Source organism: Triticum dicoccoides, chromosome 6A (assembly GCF_002162155.2).
Source record: "Triticum dicoccoides isolate Atlit2015 ecotype Zavitan chromosome 6A, WEW_v2.0, whole genome shotgun sequence".
Lineage (NCBI taxonomy): Eukaryota > Viridiplantae > Streptophyta > Magnoliopsida > Poales > Poaceae > Triticum > Triticum dicoccoides.
Window position 1 is genome coordinate 109260053 of NC_041390.1, and position 11525 is coordinate 109271577.

Here is an 11525-nt window from a genome sequence, read left to right on the forward strand (position 1 = left end):
ACCCCGGCTCAAAGGGAACTGAGATGATTCATGCTAGAAACTTATGTGTGCGGCCACAAGCTATTATGGGCTCTAGCATAGTTAAGTAAGTTACGTGAAGCTCTTGAAGAGGTAGATCAGCAGGTAGTGGGTTTTGTAGGTTTGGTATGGTCTACCCGGAGTAGAGAGTTAATGTTTCTGAAAGATTGTGTCTCAGTCATCCGTTTCTCAAACACCTTGTAGTGCGAGAAATCCAACGGAGGCGATTGAGTCTTGTGGGGAAAAGTGCGCAAACCTCTGCAGAGTGTACAATCTAATCATGGTTAGCCGTGTCCCCGGTTGTGGACAATCTTGAGTATCTAGTACTTGGGTTATCACATGTATCTCGTCACTTTTAATTAAATTTGTTGGGTTGTTAATCACTTTAATTGGGATTGAGTTGGGGTTACCTTCTCAATGTTTCAACCACCATGATAGTTAAATTAAAATCTATTCCTTTGTTGTAGGGAAAAATTGGCTTTTCGCAAAAACTATAACCCTAGAGCTTTCCACCAGCCAAATATGCATGTAGTATTAGCATTATTCTATTCATGCTCTACTATGTTATATTACCAGCATATTCCATGTGCTGACCCGTTTTCGGGCTACAACGTCTTATGTTGCAGACTTTTCAGACGAGGAGTAAGGTTCGTTAGGTCGTTGCCGTGCAGCTCAGTTATGCCATTGGAGTTGATGGACTCACTTTATCTTCCAAGCCTTCCGATGTTATCGCATTAGATGGTCTTAAGCCATATTATTGTAATAAGTTCTCTCTTGAGACATTCAATGTAATAAGTGTGTGATTGCTACTCTGTTATAAATCCTTCGAGTACTGTGTGTGTCAGCATTACCGATCCAGGGATGACACTGAAGCACAGAGACTTGACCCTTGGAGGTCGGGTCGCTACAAGATGGTATCAGAGCACACGCTGAGTGTAGGACACGACCACTAAGCTAAACCATAGGTCACACTTCTCTTCTCATTTCTGACTCCTCTTCAATTTGTACTCTTTAGGATGATGGAGATGAAGAACAAGTTTGCCCAACCGGATGAAGAGACACCTTTTGGACGCCACTTGAAGGAAGTCACTAGGTACTTGAACATTGGAACACCAAGCTTCACCGGGACATACAACGCTACCTTGCTAGAAGAGGAGCACTGGATGATTCAAGTACAAGTTCCAGGAAGGACGTTCTCGCCAACTTCTAAACCCATAGAATTTTCTTTAAAAGCACCCACCTGGAGTCTAGGCAAGAGCATGGCAGCCCACATTACCATGGGACGCATTGGAGAAGTCTACAACAGGGAACTTAAGGACACTATCTACCAAATATGTGGGCGCCGAGACGAGCACTGTGAAGTAATCAGCACCAAGAAGGATATATCCATTGCAGCTTTCATCCAGGAGTTAAACCAGCACATTCGACGCTAGGAGAACCAGATGTGCGCGGACATGATGGACTTGAAGAAGGCGAAGACTAGGATCATCGAGCTAGAGGAAGAACTCAAGTTTACATGCGATGGATATGAGGAGGAAATCAAGACACTACTGGAGAAGAATGACGACCTAGTTAAGAAGATCGGAGTATTCATGGGAGGTCCCGCACCGGGAGTAGAAGATGACGATTCCACTTGCCCGGACAACTACATCATCATCGATGACACCGATTCCGATCCAAGTGATGATGACTTTGAAGACGAAGCTGGAGCAGATATCATGGAGTCTTCCACCGATCAAAATTTCTAGAGGACCACCATATATTAGTAGTATTTCCCCCATGTATTTAGTAGTAGTTGAGCACTTTTGCCATAGTTCTAGACCGCTTGTATGCCCTTGCTTGATTGATTGAGTGAAATGATTGTGTTTGTCTCATGTGCATATGGGTAGTGCTTTCTCATTAGACCCCTTTTCTATTCTGATATCTTCCATCTAAACCCATCAGATGCCTCCAAGACGTGACCCCGGTTTTGTTTTCCCACCGGAGCTCACCCAGTTGATCCAGCAGCAGAATACTTTGATGCAATTGCTAGTTCAGAACCAGGGCAACAACAACAACAACAACCCGCCACCAGTGGACAACCTAGCCCGTTTTCTAAGGTTACAACCGCCGGTGTTTTCCAGTAGCACCGAGCCTATAGTTGCCGATGATTGGCTCCGTGGGATTGGAAGGGAGTTAACCACTGCGGGACGCACTGATGCTGAGAAGGTGCGTTTTGCCGCACATCAGTTGGATGGACCAGCAGCATCATGGTGGGAGAATTACACTGTCACCTACCCCATAGCCACGGTGACATGGGACCAGTTTCAGCAAGCTTTCTGCACAGCCCATGTCTCAACCGGAGCTATGCAGATGAAGAAGCGGGAGTTCTGCAACTTACGCCAGGGGAACCGTACTGTGGCTCAGTACGCAGATGAGTTTAGCAAGTTATCACGCTATGCCCTGATGATGTGGCCATAGATGCCGCGAAGCAGGAGAAGTTTATGGAAGGGCTGAATGACGAGATGAGCATGCAGTTGATGGTAGCAACCTTCAACAACTACCAGGAGTTGGTAGACAAGGCTCTTATGATTGAAGGGAAGCAGCAGCAGATTGAGAGTCGTAAGAGGACGTAAGGAAAAGGGAAGTATAACTCAGGAGCTCAGCAGAAGCCTCGCCTAACCCCGAACTCGGGAGGACTAGTTCATAACCATGGAGGTCACAACCACGCTGGAGGGGGATCGCATAACCACAATGGTGCTAAGAATGGGAATGGGAATGGAGCTAACAACAATCAGAATCGCTCCAACCCAGCCACACCCTCCAAAAGAGATCCAAGTCAAGTTACTTGCTTTAAGTGCGGGAAGACAGGGCACTATGCCAATGATTGCCCTGAAGGAAGGAATGGAAACAGAAATGGGAGCGCGGGGAAGAAGCCTAATCCATTCAACAAAGGACAAGTGAACCACGTTAACGTGGAGGAGGTTGAAGAGCAGCCGGACGCGGTAATAGGACCCCTCTCTTAGTGAGTTCACCTGGAGTAGAATACATGGCTAGCCGATGGTGCAACCAGATATCCCTAACCATTGGTACACATGTTTTTCCATCCGACCTAATTATCTTGGAGTCATAAGGTTTGGATGTGATATTGGGTATGGACTGGATGTCAAAGTATGGAGGAAGTCGATTTATCTCACCACCCCGGAGGGAAAAAGTATTAAGTATGTATCTAGGCATGTGCCCAGGAGGAGCCAGGTGAATGCCCTTATGAGAGTTGTTCAAGAGGAAGTGCCTGTAGTGAAGGATTACCCGGATGTTTTTCCAGAGGAGTTACCAGGCATGCCACCGGATAGAGACATTGAGTTTCTAATAGAGCTATTGCCAGGTACCGGGCCAATATCCAAGAGACCCTACCGGATGCCCCCGAATGATCTGGAGGAAATTAAGAAACAGATCAAGGAGTTATTGGAGAAAGGGTACATTCGAAGAAGTTCATCACCTTGGGGAGCCCAGTGCTTTTGGTTGAGAAGAAGGATAAATCCCTAAGGATGGTTGTTGATTATCGAGCTTTGAATGAAGTGACGATTAAGAACAAGTACACACTACCGACGAACCCCAAGAAGACAACATCCATCAAAGCTCAACTGAACCCAACAGTTGACGCCACACTATGAGAATTCCTGCGCAAAAACTAGGACATATTTGCCTGACACCCTTCGGACATGCCAGGGATCCCACGCAAGCTGGCCGAACATAGCCTCAATATATTAAAGGGGTTCAAACCGGTTAAGCAAACACTAAGACGCTTTTACGAACCCAAGCGACAAGCCATGGGGGAGGAGCTGGCCAAACTCATCGAGGCCGGATTCATTAGAGAAATCAAACATCCAGACTGGCTCGCAAACCTGGTGATGGTACCAAAGAAGGACATATCTTGGCGCATGTGCGTCGATTTCAAAGACCTCAACAAAGCCTGCCCTAAGGATCCCTTCCCCCTCCCCCGCATTGATCAAGTCATTCACGCCACCGCAAAATATGACTCATTGTGTTTCCTTGATGCATACTACGGATACCATCAAATCAAAATGAAGGAATCCGATCAAGCTTCAACAGCATTCATTACCCCCATACGGGCCATTCTGCTTCAATACCATGCCCTTTGGGCTCAAGAACGCCGGCGCCACATATCAACGCATGATTCAAACATGCCTAGAGAAACAAATTGGCAAAGCAGTAGAAGCTTACGTTGATGACGTCGTCATCAAAGCCAGGCACATGGAAACACTAATAGATTACTTACATCTTACCTTCGACAACCTCAGGGCGTATGACATCAAGCTTAACCCGGAAAAGTGTGTCTTCGGCGTCCCCGCTGGAAAACTGCTGGGCTTCATCGTCTCCAATAGGGGAATCGAAGCAAACCTAGCCAAAATTTTGAGCTTTGTCACAATTGGATAAGCCAATAGACCTTAAACAAGTTCAAAAACTTGCAGGTTGTGTGGAAGCTCTAAGCCGCTTTATCTCTAGATTAGGAGAAAAGGCACTGCCACTCTATCGCCTTCTACGGCGAACTGACCACTTCGAATGGACGGACGCGGCAACAACCGGACTGGAAGAAATAAAAACCCTTCTTGCGAGCAATCCAATCCTGGCCGCACCAAACACTGGCGAACCCATGGTATTATACATATCGGCAACACATCAGGTGGTGAGCATCGTACTCGTTGTTGAACGAGAACAGGACGGACATAAATTCCCGCTTCAGAAGCCAATATACTACGTGTCTACTGTCCTTACACCATGCAAATCCCGGTACCCTCATTATCAAAAAATAGCATACACAGTCTTCATGGTATCCCGAAAGCTCCGACACTACTTCCAGGAGTGTTCGATCACGGTGGCCTCCGAAGTACCACTCAACGACATTATAAACAACCGCGATGCTATGGGCCGGATTGCCAAATGGGCCATTGAGCTCTTGCCATTTGACATTACATACAAACCACGTCGAGCTATCAAATCCCAAGTTCTGGCCTACTTCATCGCCGAATGGACAAAGGCCGAACTCCCTAAGGAGTACGGCACATACTCCAATTGGGTCATGCACTTCGACGGCTCCAAAATGCTGGCAGGGTTAGGAGCGGGTATCGTTTTAACGTCCCCCACTGGAGACATCATCCAGTATGTTCTCCAAATACCATACACAGACTCCAACAATGCAACCGAATACAAGGCCTTATTGCATGGTCTCCGGATGGCTGTCTCCATGGGCATACAACGCCTAGAGGTGCGCGGGGACTCAAACCTTGCGATATCTCAAATAAATGGAGATTTTGATGCTAAAGATCCTAATATGGCAGCGTATCATAACGTAGTCGTAAAAATGTCGGCACGGTTCGAGGGGCTCGAGTTCCATCATGTGGCTCGAGAAAGTAATCAAGCGCCGGACGTTCTTGCTCGTATTGGCACCAAGTGCGACCCCGTCCCACCTAATATCTTCCTGGAAAGGCTCTTTAAGCCATCCATGGTGTGGCAGGGAGAAACGGCAATACTAGTCCGGACCGAAACATAAACCCAAATCCCGGAAACACTGAAATAACACCATCGGCGCATCTCATCATGGCAGTCATTGCCCCATGGACCGAACCCTTCCCGGCCTACCTTAATAGGAAGGAGCTTCCTGAGGACCAGAATGAGGCCCTCTGCATTGTCTGGCGCTCGAAGGCCTACAAGGTTCATGATGGAGAGCTCTACAAGAAAAGCGCCACCGGAGTCCTTCAACGATGTATATCCGAGGAAGAGGGGCGGCAGCTCTTGGCTGAAATTCATGCCGGACTCGGCGGTCACCACGCCGCAGCTCGGGCCCTTGTTAGCAAGGCCTTCCGTACAGGGTTTTATTGGCCGATGGCCCGAGCGGATGCACATGACCTTGTCCAACGTTGCGTCGGATGCCAACTCTTTGCCAATCAAAGCCATATGACCCCCACTGCCCTACAAACAATCCCCATCACTTGGCCTTTCGTGGTCTGGGGACTCGACATGGTTGGACCCCTTCAAGGGGGAAGCCATAAGAAAAAATATCTGCTGGTTATGGTGGACAAAATCTCTAAGTGGATAGAGGCTAAACCGGTCAAAACGGCTGAGTCCAGCCCGGTGATAGACTTCATATCCGATGTTGCGCAATGTTATGGTGTCCCACACAGCATCATCACTGACAACGGCTCTAATTTCACAGCCGACGAGGTAAAAACCTGGTGTACTACTCTGGGTATTAAAATCGATTACGCCTCCGTCTAGCACCCACAAACCAATGGTCAAGTAGAACGCGCCAACGGTCTTATTATGAGCAGAATCAAGCCCAGACTAGTGCGGTCTTTGAAAGAATCAGACAAACACTAGGTTCAGGAGCTCGACTCGGTACTCTGGGGGGCTGCGGACCATACCCAACCAACCGGTACGCACCTTTCTTCATGGTGTATGGTGCAGAGGCCGTATTGCCCTGCGATATTATTCACGACTCACCTAGAGTGTGTATGTATGAAGAGAGAGAAGCCGAGCTTGATTGGCAGGACAGCCTAGATGCCCTGGAGGAGGAACGCGATGTCGCAAAAGCTCGCTCAACAATTTACCAACAGCAGGCTCGAAGATATCAAAGCAGAGAAGTACGGGCCAAGACTTACAACGTCGACGAACTCGTTCTATGCCTCCCGGAGAAGAAAAAGGACAAACTCAAGCCCAAATGGGAGGGTCCCTTCATAATTGATGAAGTTCTCACTGAAGGAGCGTACCGTCTTCACGATGCATCAGACAATCGCCTCGAGCCGAACCCCTGGAACACGGCCAGACTCCGGAAATTCTACGCCTAGCGCTAAACTCATTGTTCGTCTCCTCCTCCCCTGTAGTTTCCATTATTTTTTCTATCTTTTCCGATTACTTTCTTTTTCTTGCTTTTAAGCTTTAAGTACGGCTAGACCGCACACCATTGGCACATACATCTTTAAACATGTACGCCACCTGTACCTGGGGGCTTCTTGGACAGAAGTTCTTGTCATTCCTTGAGCATCAAGCTCCTCACATATGAGTTTCTCCATATGTACCTTTTCTTTGCCACTATATGCATTGATATGACTTAAGTTTTGGCCAAGCTGGGTTGCATGGCTCCTGTGCTTATGCCCTATGTTCTCATTAGTTCGGCTAGGGCATAAAGGGAGCACCTCTGTGATTGTTACTGTCGGGTCATCCGGATGTGTACCTCGGACTAGGTGAAGCCAAAAGCTAGCATTCTTAAGGGAATATTCGGTCGGTGAATTAAATATGTTTTCTAAACTCACTCCATTGTGCACCCCCAAAAGTTATACAAACGGTGGTGCTCGCATCACAATTTAGACATGTACATTACACTACAAAAAAATACACTTCCGTGATGATACGTGTTTGTCATAGTAGGTCACGTTTTCTGTCATGCATGTACATCCATGACAAATTTATGACAGAATCAAGATAGTCATACCTGTGCTATCGTAGAAGTGTTCCATGACATTGCCAAAATTATCATCACGGAAGTGTCCACTTCCATGACGATAAATCGCGTGTCACAGAAGTGCTTCCATCAAGGGTAACCGACACGTGGTATCCACCGTAATGGAACGGCGTTAAGCTATCGGGTCGGATTTTGGATCCGATAACCCGTTAACAGCCACGACCAATGCCGATTTTCCATGTGTAAAATTCTCATTGGCTGACGGATCCACGCGTCAGCTCCGCGTTGGCACAGGTGCCACTCATCCAACGGTCGAGATGGGCCTATGATATGTTGACATGTGGACCGACCCAAAAGTGGCCCACAAAGATTAAATGGGCCAGCACAACCGAAGGCCCATAAGATTTAGCGGACCATAATGGGCTGGCCCAACTAAAGGCCCACAAAATTTAGCGGACCATAATGGGCCGGCCCAGCTAAAGGCCCACATGATTTTACAGACCATAATGGGCCGGCCCAGCTAAAGGCCCACAAGATTTTGCAGACCACAATGGGCCGGCCCAGCTAAAGGCCCACTAGATTCTGCTGACCATAATGGGCCGGCCGAGCTAAAGGCCCAACATTCTCTGTCAAATCGGCCCGTCAACGGCCTGTCCTAAACTTGTCATCAACGCAGCCCATGGTCACTTCTGGCCCGTTAATGGTCCGCTAAGTAATTGGGCCGAATTACGGCCCGATGTATTTCCGGCCTGTTAAAGGTCCGGCTTCATTTGGGCCCATTTACAGGCCATCAAAACTTTCGGCCCATAAACGACCGTGAAGGATTTGGGTCATATTCGGCCATGTCTGACATTCGGCGTGTTAGAGGCCCACTATAGCTTTGGGCCACTTTCGGCATGTTGTCATTTTCGGCCTGTTAACGCCGGACATAAACCATGGGCCATATGTGGCCCAACATCATATTGGGCCCATTAATGGCCCATATAAAAATGATGATAATCTAGCCCGACCAAAGTTCCGGCCTGTTAAAGGCCCGTGTATTAGGTCGGTGCATTTACGGCCCGTCCGAATTTCGGCCTGTTAAAGTCCAGTGGCTTATTTGGCACAATCAGGGCCCAATCTCACTTTCGGTCTATTAAAGGCCCATGTATTTTATGGGCTCGAGATATTTACACCTGTAAATGGCCTATTTTTACTGAGGGCCCAAATTATGTTTAGGCCTGTTAAAGGCCCACTATGGGCACATGCCTACCAGAAAAATATGAAAGCTTATGCTGATTTAGGCCCAGATATTTTTAGTGGGCTACATGCCAATTTCGGCCCGTAATCGTTTTTAGCCCAATTGGAATGGGCCCGACGAATGTTGGCATGTTGGGCTCCTACGAAGGTTTCGGCCGAATACATTACTAAGATAAACCTACACTATACAAAAATAGCATCGTAATTACTGCAGCCTGAGGCAGCATCATAAATGTTGTATCACAACAAAATAAATTCCAACCATACAACAAAAGGCCTGTTGGCATAAAGTTTACAGTCCTTCCAGATAAAAGCACCATCAGATGTATAGAAGCACAGACCATTTGACCTGAGTGCTAATGTTTCAGGCTATAGAATCTGATGGAGCAGCACGATCTCCACCTTTTTTCTGCCATTGCTCTTGAACAACGAAGCGAATGTCTGATAGTCTAGTTTCAAAACCATTCATATCTTGACAACATTTCTCAACCACTATTCTTGTTTCCGAAACAACATCCATTAGGGATTGGACTTGTGTATGGAGCACAGATATATCACTCTGTCTAGTAGGAAGATTTTGTTCAGTAGGCGATTTGGACGAGGTTACCTTGACAACCAACCCAGAATTACGCAGGAAGGTGCTTTTTGCACTGTTAGTGGAGAGATACTGACGCACTGCAGCAAGAGGTGACATTGTGCCGGTAGTAGCCTCGTCACCTTCAGGTGGTTGTGGTTGTTCAATCATTTGTTCCATAGCTTCCTGAAAGTTTGAACTTGTAGATTAGTGTACCAGATAAGTTACTAATGAGATAAAAACAAACAAAGTAGGTTAAACGTTTATACATAACTTATTTTGATGAACTACTATAATACATTAGCATGTATTGTAGTGCCAATTACATAATAAAATCACTTTCGGAACATATGTCCATGTAGCATGCCTACCATATTGTCTATTTCCTCACATTCGTTGACATCTAAGGATAAAGATACATGTTTTAAAGTAGGATGAACATAGTATGACATCTCTTTTAAACCATGTAAGGTGAAATGATACGTTAAGACAACTGTGAATAAAAGTGAACAGAGTAACTGACATTGGCTGCAAACCAAGTAGTTAAATGAACACATCACAGTACCAATCAGTTCAAGGCAGGAGGAGTAAGGACTTACAACAGCGGCTTGAACTGGTATGCTCATGCCCTTCATCTTGCTGGTGTGGCAATCCTTGAAGATTTGCACTGCATTCGGTTTAGGTTCTTTTTGGTCTGCACAGGATTTCCTCTGTATTTGGGACAAGTCAATATAGATATGATAATATGGCACAAAAAAAGAAGGAAGTAGCAGCTATTTACAAGAGCCTCGCAGTGTGCAATATAGCTACGAGATCCTGTGGTCTGTTGGAATTTCACTTTAGATCGGTTGGTTTTGTTCTTGAAACAGTTAGCCTAGAAGAAGATACACTTGTAAGGCACATACATAAATACAAGTTCAATATGTGGTCTGATAAAATACATATAGCCTACTTGATACTTTGTATCAGACCAGTGTTTAACGAGGGATGTCCAGTCTTCATCTGTAATATATTCCACTGGAGATGTTTGGGCGATTTCATTGTTAGCCTTGCCTTCAAAGTGAGATTTTCTAAGGTGGTACCGATACTGTCGCAGAGCGGACTGAAAAACATGAGTGCATGCTTGTCTAGTTGCATCATCTTTCGGATCCAACTTGAACCTCATCTGTTGAAAAAAGAATGTGAGTCTTATTAGGAGGAAGCTAGAAAGTATGGGACAGAGCAAGACAATATTACTAATTGCGATGAATAACATTACTTACGGATAAATGGTCAAGGAAGGTGTTAAACTGGGTATTGTCTTTCTCATTCCTGTACTGGATCCACATTGGGAGGATACGTGCATGACACCTAACGGCAACGGCTGCCTCTGATACTAACTTGGCTGACTCTGTAGCATCACATGGCCTTTTTAAACCTGCCTCAAAATGGATCTCCATTCTTCCTCCTTTAGATTTTGTTAATATGTCAAGCATTATCCCTGATGTCTGTTTCCGCTTGCACCGTGGTGCTAGTTCAACAACGAATATGGAAAGTGTTAGTGTAAATCAAACTATGAGAGTACATATAAAGGAGCATGCAACTGCAATTTGACTCGGTCAGGTACCGTCTTGGTGTTAATGCTCATGAGGTTCATCTGATCTTACCAAGTCATGTTGTGTCAGCAGTGCTTTGGAAGTAGTGTTAGGTGTGAAGGCAGCTTGGGAACTGGCCAGTTCCGGAGCAAACAAACGAGTAACTGGTTGAGATGCTGGTACAGTTGAAGCGGATGCTGCAGCTGGTGGAGCAGGTGATACTGTGTTTGTAGATTTAGCCGGTGGACTTGGACCTTCTACTGCACTATAAGTACCGGCAGAATCTCGACAGCAGTACCTTTTCCGTTTCACCCGACGAGTAACAGCACTCCCTACTATATTATTTTCCTTGATCTTTTTTGACTTTGCCATGTCAAGCTGTACCCACAACACAAAAGAATAAAATCACTCTTCAGAACTCATTGATGCATGATACAGACAAGCAATACTTTGATGTAAGATAACTGTATGAGGATGGAATATCTAAGAAAAACAGGACGGCATGACATATTCACAGCTACGATGTGCAAACTAAGCAGAAGGATTTTCAAGAAAATAGAAGTAATGCAAGCTAGACACCATATGAAAGATGCAACCAATATTACTCTGCCAAGTTAAAAGTGTCTTGTCATAAGTGGCAATTCGAAAAATTAGAAGCAGT